This window comes from Loxodonta africana, chromosome 8 (genome assembly GCF_030014295.1).
Source record: "Loxodonta africana isolate mLoxAfr1 chromosome 8, mLoxAfr1.hap2, whole genome shotgun sequence".
NCBI lineage: Eukaryota > Metazoa > Chordata > Mammalia > Proboscidea > Elephantidae > Loxodonta > Loxodonta africana.
Window position 1 is genome coordinate 60,233,586 of NC_087349.1, and position 11,532 is coordinate 60,245,117.

The 11,532-nt window shown below is 37.7% G+C and overlaps 1 non-coding gene across 1 annotated transcript; it reads left to right on the forward strand.

The window, feature by feature from the left end:
* The first annotated feature begins 4,611 nt into the window (after window positions 1–4,611).
* On the forward strand, window positions 4,612–4,716 carry LOC111749782 (U6 spliceosomal RNA). The gene has a single exon (XR_002784975.1). It is a non-coding gene; the product is annotated as a U6 spliceosomal RNA (small nuclear RNA).
* The last annotated feature ends 6,816 nt before the right edge of the window (window positions 4,717–11,532 follow it).

Genomic DNA, 11,532 nt, shown 5'->3' on the forward strand with positions numbered 1-11,532 from the left:
TTAAAATTCTTCAATATCTTCTTGTTGCCCCCAGGATAAAGTCAAAGTTGTATATCAGAGCTTACAGGTAGTGTGACATTTAAGTTATTGTCTAATGGGGCACTTTTGAGAGTGAAAGTGAGTGCTATTAATAATTATTAAGGGACAGGTGTGTAAACTGAGACTGTCTGGAAAAATGGGATGCAAGGTCACCTTATTTATGAGGCCCTGAGTGATCTGGTCCCTGAAAAACTCTCCAGCCATCTCTTATGTATCATACACTACAACCATTGCAAACTTCACTCCTTTTCTTGAGCTCATCATAATCTCTCTTGCTTTTGGGCTTTTGCACGTATTGTTTCATTTGTCTGGAAAACTTCCCGCCCCTCCTCTTCTCCTGAAAAACTTCTATTTACACAATAGCAAAAAGATGGAAACAACCTAGGTGCTCATCAACAAATGAATGGATAAACAAACTATGGTATGTACACACAACAGAATACTACACAATGATAAAGAACAATGATGAATCTGCGAAGCATCTCACAACATAGATGAATCTGAAGGACATTATGCTGAGTGAAATAAGACAATCATGAAAGGACAAATATTGTATAAGACTACTACTATAAAAACTCATGAAAAGGTTTGCTTACAATCTTTGATGATTATGAGGGAGGGAGGGAGTAGGGATGGAAAAACATTAAATAGACAATAGATAAGTGGTAACTTTGGTGAAGGGTAAGACAGTACACAATACTGGGGAAGCCAGCACAACTTGTCCAAGGCAAGGTCATGGAAGCTCCGTAGATACAGCCAAACTCCCTGAGGGGCCAAATTACTGGGTTGAGGCCTGTGGGAATATGGTCTTGGGGAACATCTTGCTCAATTGGTGTAACATAATTTATAAAGAAAATATTCTACATTCTATTTCGGTCAGTAGCGTCTGGGATCTTAAAATCTTGTGAGCGGCCATCTAAGATATTCCACTAGTGTCACCCTGGCTGGAGCACGAAAGAATGAAGAAAACCAAAGATACAAGGGCAAGATTAGTCCAAAGGACTAATGGACCACAAGTACCACAACCTCCACCAGATTGAGTCCAGCACAACTAGATGGTGCCTGGCTACCACCACAGACTGCTCTGACAGGGATCACAATAGAGGGTCCTGGACAAAGCCAGAGTAAAATGTGGAACAAAATTCTAACTCACACACATGCAAAAAGACCAGATTTAGTGGTGCGACAGAGCCTGGATAAACCCTGAGAGTATGGCACCTGGACACTCTTTTAGCTCAGTAATGAAGTCACTCATGAGGTTCACCCTTCAGCCAAAGATAAGACAGGCCCATAAAACAAAACGAGACTAAATGGGCATACTGGCCCGGGGCAAGGACTAGAGGGCAGGAGGGGACAGGAAAGTTAGTAATGAAGAACGGTAGGTTGTCATGTCGTGGGATTGGCAACCAACACCACAAAATAGTATGTGTATTAATTGTTTAATGAGAAGCTAGTTTGCTCTATAAACCTTCATCTAAAGTACAATTTAAAAAAAAAAAAAAAAAACAACTCTGATTCATCTTTCTGGTCTCTACTTCGATGTCCCTTGTCCAGAGAGATTTTTCCTGATCTTTAAAGATCTCTGCTATGGGCTTCTAAAGCACATTCTAAGACAGGGAACAGAGAGGCCCCCAAATCTGCAATTCACATAAACAAATTAGTGAAGTAACAGGAAATGGGCCAGGGTGCAGAAACAAAGCCATTCCCCAGAACAATGGGGCAGGATATCAGAAAACAGCCCGGAAACTTCCTTAAAGTTGTCTTTCTGAAGCAGCCGGATGAAACCAGCCCCAGGGACATGCGCAGAACCTCCACCTGTGACTGCTGTGTGACCTTCCACCAGGGGCAGTCAGGGGCTGCAGTTGCAGCTGGGGAATCAAACTCAGCGAGCGAGAGACTGCGCAGGCACAACACTCCATAAGTCCTGCTACAAATCCCGGAAGCCTCCAGGACAGGAGCCATCTTAGAAAGCAGCTGTGCCGCACCTTAGTTAACCTATCCCTGCCCCAAATGGGCTACTTGCTGGAAAATCCCGCCTATGCCCCTGAATAAACATGAATCTTTTTCCTGCTCAAGAATTTTTAAAAGTCCATGCAAATCCTTTGTTCTGTGAGACGGGGGTAAGCATTGCCTAGGCCCTCTTCGTCTCCGCTTGCCTCTTCAATAAAACTTTGTGTAGAAAACTCTCCGTGCCTTACCTGCTCATTCTTGACCGGTGAGAGGAAAGAACCTTATCTAACTGAAGACGTAGAGGCACTGGCAACAATACCAGAGCCAAAAACCTATTGCCACTGAGTCAATTCCAACTCATGAAGACCCTGTAGGACACAGTAAAACTGCCCCATAGGGCTTCCAAGGCTGTAAATCTTTACAGAAGCAGACTGCCACATCTTTCTCCTGTGAAGCAGCTGGTGGGTTTGAACAGCTGACCTTTTAGGTAGCAGCTGAGCACTTAACCACTGTGCCACCAGGGCTTCTTCTAACACACATAGCACATCTCATATCATAACTCTTGCTTCCCTTATTGTGATTACTTATTTGGGGACTGACTTCCAAGCTAGATTATAAACTATTGAGGGAAGAAACTGTTTCTGTTTCATGACTGTATCACAGCACGGAAGGAGGAGTTTATGGAGGTAAAACATTCAAAGTTCCAAAGTAGGATTTCAAAAACCCATCTCCCATCCCTTGAAACTGCAGTAGATAGGATTATCTCCCCAACCTCACATTCCCACTTTTCTCCTGCTGCTTACAATCTTCATAACCTGAGGCAAGAATTCAGCACAGTGGGATCTTTTGATGGTGTAGGTCTCACCCCCAGAGACTGACTCAATTGGCCTTGGGGGGCCCAGGCAACAGTACTTAAAAAAAAAAAAGTGTCACAAGGTGATTCTAATGGGAAGCTAGGATTAGGAACAAGTGCTGTAGAGCAGCACTGTCCAATAGAGCTTCTTGCAATGTTGGAAATGTTCTGTATCTGTGCTGGCCAATAAAGTAGCCACTAGTCCCATGTGGCTACTGAGTATTTGAAATGTGGCTTGCGTGAGTCACACATTCAAAGATGTGGCGAAACCCATGTGAAAATTAGTAAGTAAACACAAGTAAGCCTGTGTTTACCTTGCTTACTGTAAACCCTTGCTTACTGGTTAATCTGCCCCTGAGTGTGAATGAACAAGTAAATTTTTAATTTTACTGAACTTTTTATAACTAAAATGGCTACATGTGAGTAGTGGCTATCAACAGTGCGACGCTAGAACAGTCGTTCTAAAACTTGAATGTAGATCAGGATCACCCGAAGGGCTTGTTAAATCACAGATTGCTGGGCCCCACCTCTAGAGCTTCTAATATAGTAGCTCTGAAGTGGAACGCTGGTGGTGGAGTGGTTAAGAATTTGGCTGCTAACCAAAAGGTGGGCAGTTCAAATCCACCAGTTCCTCCTTTTAAACCCAGAGCCTAACAATTTGCATTCTAACCCATTCCCAAATGATATTGATGCTGTTAGTCCAAAGAACACACTTTGATAATCATTGTTCTAGAGCTTGTTAAAAATAAGACTCTCAGGTCCCCTCCCAGTTTTACCAAATTAGAATCTACATTTCACCCTATTATTCAGGTTATTTCTCTGAATGTTAAAGTTTGAGAAATGGTGTTTAGATGATCTTATGTAAATCAGAAAATTCCAAATTCACCCCTATTGAATACAACTTTTATGCTGTAGAATTACTGTCATACCCCCACTTAGCCTTCATCTTTTCAAACTGATTTAAAAAAAAAAAAAAAAGAATTTAATCTTGTATGTATTCCTACCCTTTGCCTAATTAATTAATCCTTCACTTGATCTGAATTTCTTTCTTGAAAACCCAGAAATTCTAACAATAAATACGTGGTGCTTCACATCTATTTGGAATATAATGTTACATCTAAACCAGACACTTGGTATTCTCTCTGTGGTTCGCATTCCACTTGCAAAATTTTTCAATTTACCCTTTAGGCTATTTTGCATGTTTCTGCTTCCTTCCCTTCCAGATTCACTCCTAGCAGGAAGGCAGCCTTTCTTGCTCTCTTAATGATCTAAAGCAATACTGGGTATAGCTTAGCCTTGCCACTAACAGCAACCAAAGACTCAGGTCCAGAGAATGTAAACACCTTGCAGAAGGGCAGCCAGTGGATACAAGTGCTTCAGGAGTTCACTTCCCAAGGGGAGCTCAGCTCTGAGCTTTGACTTTATTCCTTGACATGCTGCTAAGATGTAGTTGATCTCCCTTACCCTCCATCCCTGCGTTCTACCCCATATTTATGCCTTCCTCCAAATTCCTGCCTACCCTGAATACAAATTCCCATCTCATCTGAGGAACAGAGACAGGGAAAAAAATCCAGTTTCCCCCTTACACCATGGTCTAAAACCTTTCCCAACCTAGTGTATCATTTGCAGTTTAGCCTCTTGGAGTTTTTAAAACCCTTCAAACTAGAAAAGATTTTGACTTTATCTTTGCATAGTCAAAAGATCCACTGAAGGTTTCCTAGCCCCCAACCCTGCAAACAAAAATTACCTGCCTTCAAACAGAACTTAGCATGCTCACCGGCAGCACATATACTAAAATTGGAACGATACAAAGAAGATTAGCAAAACCCCTGTACAAGGATGATACACAAATTCATGAAGCATTTTATATTGTTGTATAGAACTTTCAAATGGAGAGGAAGTCAAGGTGATATCAAGTAATAAAAGACTAGCTCAAACTTAGGAAGAGTTAAATTTCAAGGTAACCACAAAGAAAGTTAACAAACTTACTCATCAAAATCAAGAAGAAAACCATAAGTTCTCAGTAAACACAAGATCTACAATAACAAAAGAGACTAAAAAAATCACACAAATGAAAGAAACTCAGCACAGGAGAGTAAGAGGAACAAAGAACATCTTAGCACCAAAAAAAAAAAAAAGGCACTACAAAATGACAGCAATAAATTCACACCTATCGATAATCACACTGAATGTGAATGGTTTAAATGCACCTGTAAAGCGACAGAGTGAGAGAAGAGATTAAAAAAAAAAAGACCCATCGATGTGATGTCTACAAGAGACACACCTCTGATACAAAGACATAAATATATTAAAAATCAAAGGATGGAAAAAAATATATCAAGCAAACAGCAACCAAAAAAGAGCAGGAATGGCAATACTAATCTCAGATAAAATAGGCTTTAAGGCAAAATCCATCATAAAAGACAAGAAGGAACACTATACAATGATTAAAGGGAAAATGCACCATGATGACATAACCATGATATATATCTATGACCCCAACAACAGGGCTCCAAAATACATAGAACAAACTCTAACAACACTGAAAAGAGAAAATGACAGTTTCACAACAATAGTAGGAGTTTCAATACACCATTCTTGGTAAAGGACAGAACATCTAAAAAGAAACTCAGCAAAGATAGAGACGATCTAAAGGCCACAATCAACCATCTTGACCTCATAAATATATATAGAACACTCCACTCAACAACAGCAAAGTATACATTCTTTTCCAATGCACATGGAATATTCTGTACAATAGACTCCGTCTTAGGCCACAAAACAACCGTCAACAAAATCCAAAACATTGAAATAATATAAAACATCATCTCTGATCACAGCATTATAAAAGTAGAAATTAATAACAGGAAGAGCAAGAAAAAAATCAAATACATGGAAACCGTATAACACCTTGCATAAAAACCACAGGGTAACAGTCGACGTCAAAAATGGACTAAAAAATTTTCCGGAATCAAATGAAAATGAAAACACCAAAATCTTTGGGACACAGCAAAGGCAGATCCAAGAGGTCAATTTATAGCAATGGATGCACTCATAAAAAAAAAAAAAAAAAGGGACAAAATCAAAATATTAGCCCTACAACTTGAACAAATAGAAAGAGAACAGCAAAAGAAGAAACCCACAGCCACCAGAAGAAAGATCAGAGTAGAAATAAATGAAATAGAGAATAGAAAAGCAATAGAAAGAACTAACAAAACTAAAAGCTGGTTCTTTGAAAGGATCAGCAAAATTAACAAATCATTGGCAAATTGACAAAAGAAAAACAGGAGAGGAAGCAAATAGCCCAAATAAGAAATGACCTGAGGGGTATTGCAACAGACTCAATTGAAATAAAAAGGATCATAACAGTGTACAGTGAAAAACTGTACTCCAACAAATTTGAAAACCTAGAGGAAATGGACAAATTTCTAGAAACATACCACCTACCTAAGCTAACACAAACTGAAGTCAACAATCTGAACAGACCCATAACAAGAGAAGAGAGTGAAAAGGTGAAGGAAAAAAAAAAACAACCTTTCAACAATAAAAAGTTCTGGCCCAGATGGCTTCACTGGAGAATTCTACCAAACGTTCAGAGAAGAACTTGCACCAGTACTACTCAAACTATTTCAGAACATAGAAAAGGAAGTGATACTTCCAAATTCATTCTATGAAGCCAGCATATCCCTGGTACAAAAATTAGGCAAAAACATCACACACACAAAAAAAATTACAGACCAATATCTTCCATGAATATGAATGCAAAAATTCTCAGTAAAACTCTAGCCAATAGAATTCAGTACCATATAAAAAAAATAATACACCATGACCAAGTGGGACTTATACCAGGTATGCAAGGATGGTTCAACATTAGAAAATCAATCAAGATAATCCACCACACAAAACAAAAGAGAAGAATCACAAGATCATTTCAATTGATGCGGAAAAGTCTTTCAATGAAGCCCAACATCCATTCCTGATAAAAACTCTCAATAAAATAGAAATAGAAGGGAAATTCCTCAACATAATAAACGTTATCTATACAAAACCAACAAGCAACATCATTCTCAACAAAGAGAGGCTGCAAACATTCCCCCTGAGAATGGGAACAAGACAAGGATGCCCTTCATCATCACTCCTATTTATCATTGTGCTGGAAGTCCTAGCTAGAGCAATAAGGCAAGAAAAAGAAATTAAGGGTACCCAAATTGGTAAAGAAGAAGTAAAACTATAGTTTAATAGTAATGCATAGAGAACCCTAAAGACTCCACAAGAAAACTACTGGAACTAATAGAAAGATTTAGGAGAGTAGTAGATACAAGATAAACATACAAAAATCAGTTGGATTCTTATATACCAATAAAGAGAACAACAAAAAGGAAATCAAGAAAGCAATACCATTTATAATATCCCCTGAAGAAGGAAAAAAAACTTAGGAATAAATCTAACCAGGGACATAAAGGATCTATATAAAGAAAACTATGAAACACTACTGCGAGAAATCAAACGAGACCTACATAAATGGAAGAACATACCATGCTCATGGATAGAGAGACTCAACATTGTGAAAATGTCAATTCTACCAAAGACAATGTACAAATACAGTGCAATCCCAATCGAAATACCAACAACATTCTTTAAAGAGATGGAAAAATTAATCATCAACTTTATATGGAAAGGAAAGAGGCCCTGGATAAGTAAAAAAAAAAAAAATTTTTTTTTTGGATAAGTAAAGCATTATTAAAAAAGAAGAACAGAGTAGGAGGCCTCACACTACCTGACCTCAGAACCTACTATACAGCTACAGTAGTCAAAACAGCCTGGTACTGGTATAACAACAGACACGTTTTGACTAATGGAACAGAATAGGGAATCCAGATGTAAATCCTTCTACCAATGGCCACCTGACCTTTGACAATGGCCCAAAGTCCATCAAATGGAGAAAAACAGTCTTTTTAACAAATGGTGCTGGTAAAACTGGATGTCCATCTGTAAAAAAATGAAACAGGACCCATTCCTCACACCACACACAAAAACTAATTAAAATGGATCAAAGACCTAAATATAAAACCACAAACTAAAGATCACGCAAGAAAAAACAGGGTCAACACTAGGAGCCCTAATATACAGACTAAACAGGACACAAACTGTAATTAACAATACACAAACACCAGAAGACAACCTAGATAACTGGGATTTTCTAAAAATTAAACACTTACGCTCATCAAAAGTCTTCACTAAAAGAGTGAAAAGAGGACCTACATATTGGGGAAAAAAAATTCGTTATGACAAATCCGACAAAGGTCTAACCTCTAAAATCTACAGGAAAATCCAACACCTCTACAATAAAAATACAAATAATCCAATTAAAAAATGGGCAAAGGATATGAACAGATGGTTCACCAAACAAGACATTTGGGCAGCTAGCAGACACATGAGGAAATGCTCACAATCACTAGCCATTAGAGAAACGCAAATCAAAACTACTATGAGATACCATCTCACCCCTACCTTACTGGCACGAACCAAAAAAACAGAAAATAACAAATGGTGGAGAGGCTGCAGAGAGATTGGAACTCTTATGTACTGCTGGTGGGCATGCAAAATGATACAACCATTTTGGAAAATGGTATGGTGCTTCCTTAAAAAGCTAGAAATAGAAATACCATATGATCCTGCAATCCCACTCCTAGGAATATATCCTAGAGAAATAGCCATCATACGAATAGTCATATGCATACCCATGTTCATTGTGGCTTTATTCACAACAGTGAAAAGATGGAAACAACCTAAGTGCCCATCAACAGATGAATGGATGAACAAACTATGGTACATACATACAACAGAATACTATGCAATGGTAAAGAGCAGTGACAAGTCTGCAAAACATCTCGCGACCCAGATGAATCTGGAGGGCATCATGCTGACTGAAGTAAGTCAATCAGAAAAGGACAAGTACTGTATGAGACCACTATTATAAAGACATAAATAAAAAAAAAATAGACAAAACTAATCTGTAGTTACAGAAATCTGAACAGTAGTTGCTTGAGGGGGTGGTGAAGCTCGGGGGAATGACTGGAAAGGGGCTAAGGGAAATTAATGCCATGGTATAATATTCTAGATTACGTGGGTATCAAAATTGAAATATGTGTGTCAGTTTTGTCAAAACCAGTTCAACTGTATACCTAAGCGCTGTTCATTCCCCTCCATGTAGATGATATTTCAATTAAAAAAAAAATTAATAGCTTAAAATAATGTAATAACTGTATTTAGCCTCTGTTATAACTATTGGTCCATTCATCCTACTAACTCAAGTACTGATAGTGGTCAATCACTCAGTGGTAGTGGTGAGTAGCTGGTTGTGTTGTCTACTTAGATAAAACTGCTTTTACTACAAACCTCCTGAATTTTGCTAAACATAGCTGCAGATTTATTTTGTTGTTGTTAAGTGGCGTTAAGTTGGTTCCAACTCATAGCAACCCTACATACAACAAAGCAAAACACTGGCCAGTCCTGCACCATCCTCACAATCATTGCCAAGCTCGAGCCCATCGTTGCAGCCACTGTGTCAGATTTTAACATATATAATTATAATATACTCTAGATTTATTTTAGAAAATGACTGATTTTCAAGCTAAATTCCCTCAGTGCTTTCACCAACACGATTCCCTTACATATTTGTGTTCATCTTCACTTTCCCATCTGAAATGTCTTCAACATTTCACTCCTTGCATGAAAATCCTATCAGTCTATCACAGCCGAGTTCAAGCGCCATTTCCTCTACGAAGATTTTATCCCCCGCCCTGCAGCTAACAAAGCTCTCAATTCTTTCCTGAATTATTGAAGCACTTTTATTTTCTTAAACACTAATTCCTGTGATGATGTAATAGCTCAAGATGTATTTGGAACTTGTTTTTTGGAATGGTCTTAATTTTCAGAGTGCAAGCCACACGGAGTTAGACACACAGCAGGTACAGATATTCAAATGCCTAAATAAAGCATTTGAATCTCAAAAATCTCGATAATCTCAAATAATGTGTATCTCCTTCCCCTGAATTTATGGTTACACTGGAGAAAGTTCAGCAAAATAAAACAGCAGTGATTGACGGTTTCCATTTTATTATCAAAAGAAAAGAAACTGGCTTGAAGAGAATTATCTGTTTTCAACAAGCATATCATGCTTATGTCTTGGTAGGAGGTTAAAAGATAGTTCTGTATTTCAAATTAGTTGGAGCAGCAACAAACATTTAGCCAATTCATTAATGAGGATATTTTTACACATTTATTGAAAGCTAATTATATGGTTTTGTTTGATGTGAGAGTTTTTAATAAAGTCACCAGGGAGCGTCACTACATAAACATACTTTAATTTTCAGGTGTATTTGGTTGCTATATTCTGTACATTCTGACTGAAGCCCATTATCAATCAGTTCTGTACTCTAATAACTAAAAGAAACTATGCGAATAGCAGTGATTTGTTACCGTAGACATACAATCCCTGCTTCATGAATTTGCTAATTATCTTTCCCTGCTCCGGATATTAGACAGTGTCCATTATTATTAAATGAACATAACTCAAAGGCCCTGTCAAATAAGTAGAAAGTAAGAATTAATATAGTATTAAACAAACTACAAGATCTTAAATATACTACACATCAGATATCGAGATTGTTAAAGATATTTACTAAATTAAAAACCACCAGAGGGCAGCTTAATACAATATTGATGGAATACTTAAAACAATATGGTAGGGATAACCTTTTAAAAGTAATTCCGTAGGTCAACTATTATAAATACAGAGGAAAAGTGTGAAAATAAAGGGACACATTTAATTATTTTAAAATTTCAATCAAAACAAATGTTTCTGAGTTGGACGTGTTTATTATATTTTATATAACATATATTTATATAAATATAAAATGCTCATCTTTTAATCTTCAAACATAAATGCGAATTAAAATTAAAATTATGCCCCCTCCTTTTTTTGGAAAGGAGAGGCAGCAAAATTGGCCAAGAGGTTAAACAACCTGGCCAATATTAAATTAAATAATATGGGACCTTGGGTTGTGACCAGAAATCATTGTTTCCCCCTCTCTGTCAGCACTCTGTCAGTGCCCCTTGTATAAGAAGGAACTGGTACCATTAGCTTATTTCTTTCCAAATTTAATGGAATTCACAATGAAAATTAAGAAATAGTCTTGCAGCAGCTACTAATAAGTGTCGTCATCTTATTCTGTGTCCCAGCACTTAAGTAATTAACTGTAAATTCTTAAGAGAGTAACTTTTCCAGAGACAGTTGCATATTTTCATGTTTTCAGCAGCAGTTTCTTCCTGCCTTCAATATATTCTTCCAACCCATCAATCCATCCATCATCCATCCATCATCCATCCATCATCCATCCATCCATCCATCCATCCATCCATCCATCCATCCATCCATCCATCCATCCATCCATCCATCCATCCTGATTACAAAAAGATGGCCAGCCTTCCTCAACTCTTCCCTTTGGCCAATATGATGGTGAAAAAGTACATAAGGGGTTCATCATACTTCATTTCCCTCCCTGAAGCCTTAGTGCTGTTCAGGAACTACATTTTGACAAAGTTAAAAATGAAGCCCTTCCTCTTTCACAGGTTTTATGATATTTGTTTTGTAATATGCCAGAGTTTTTTGGAGAAAATTTATAGCC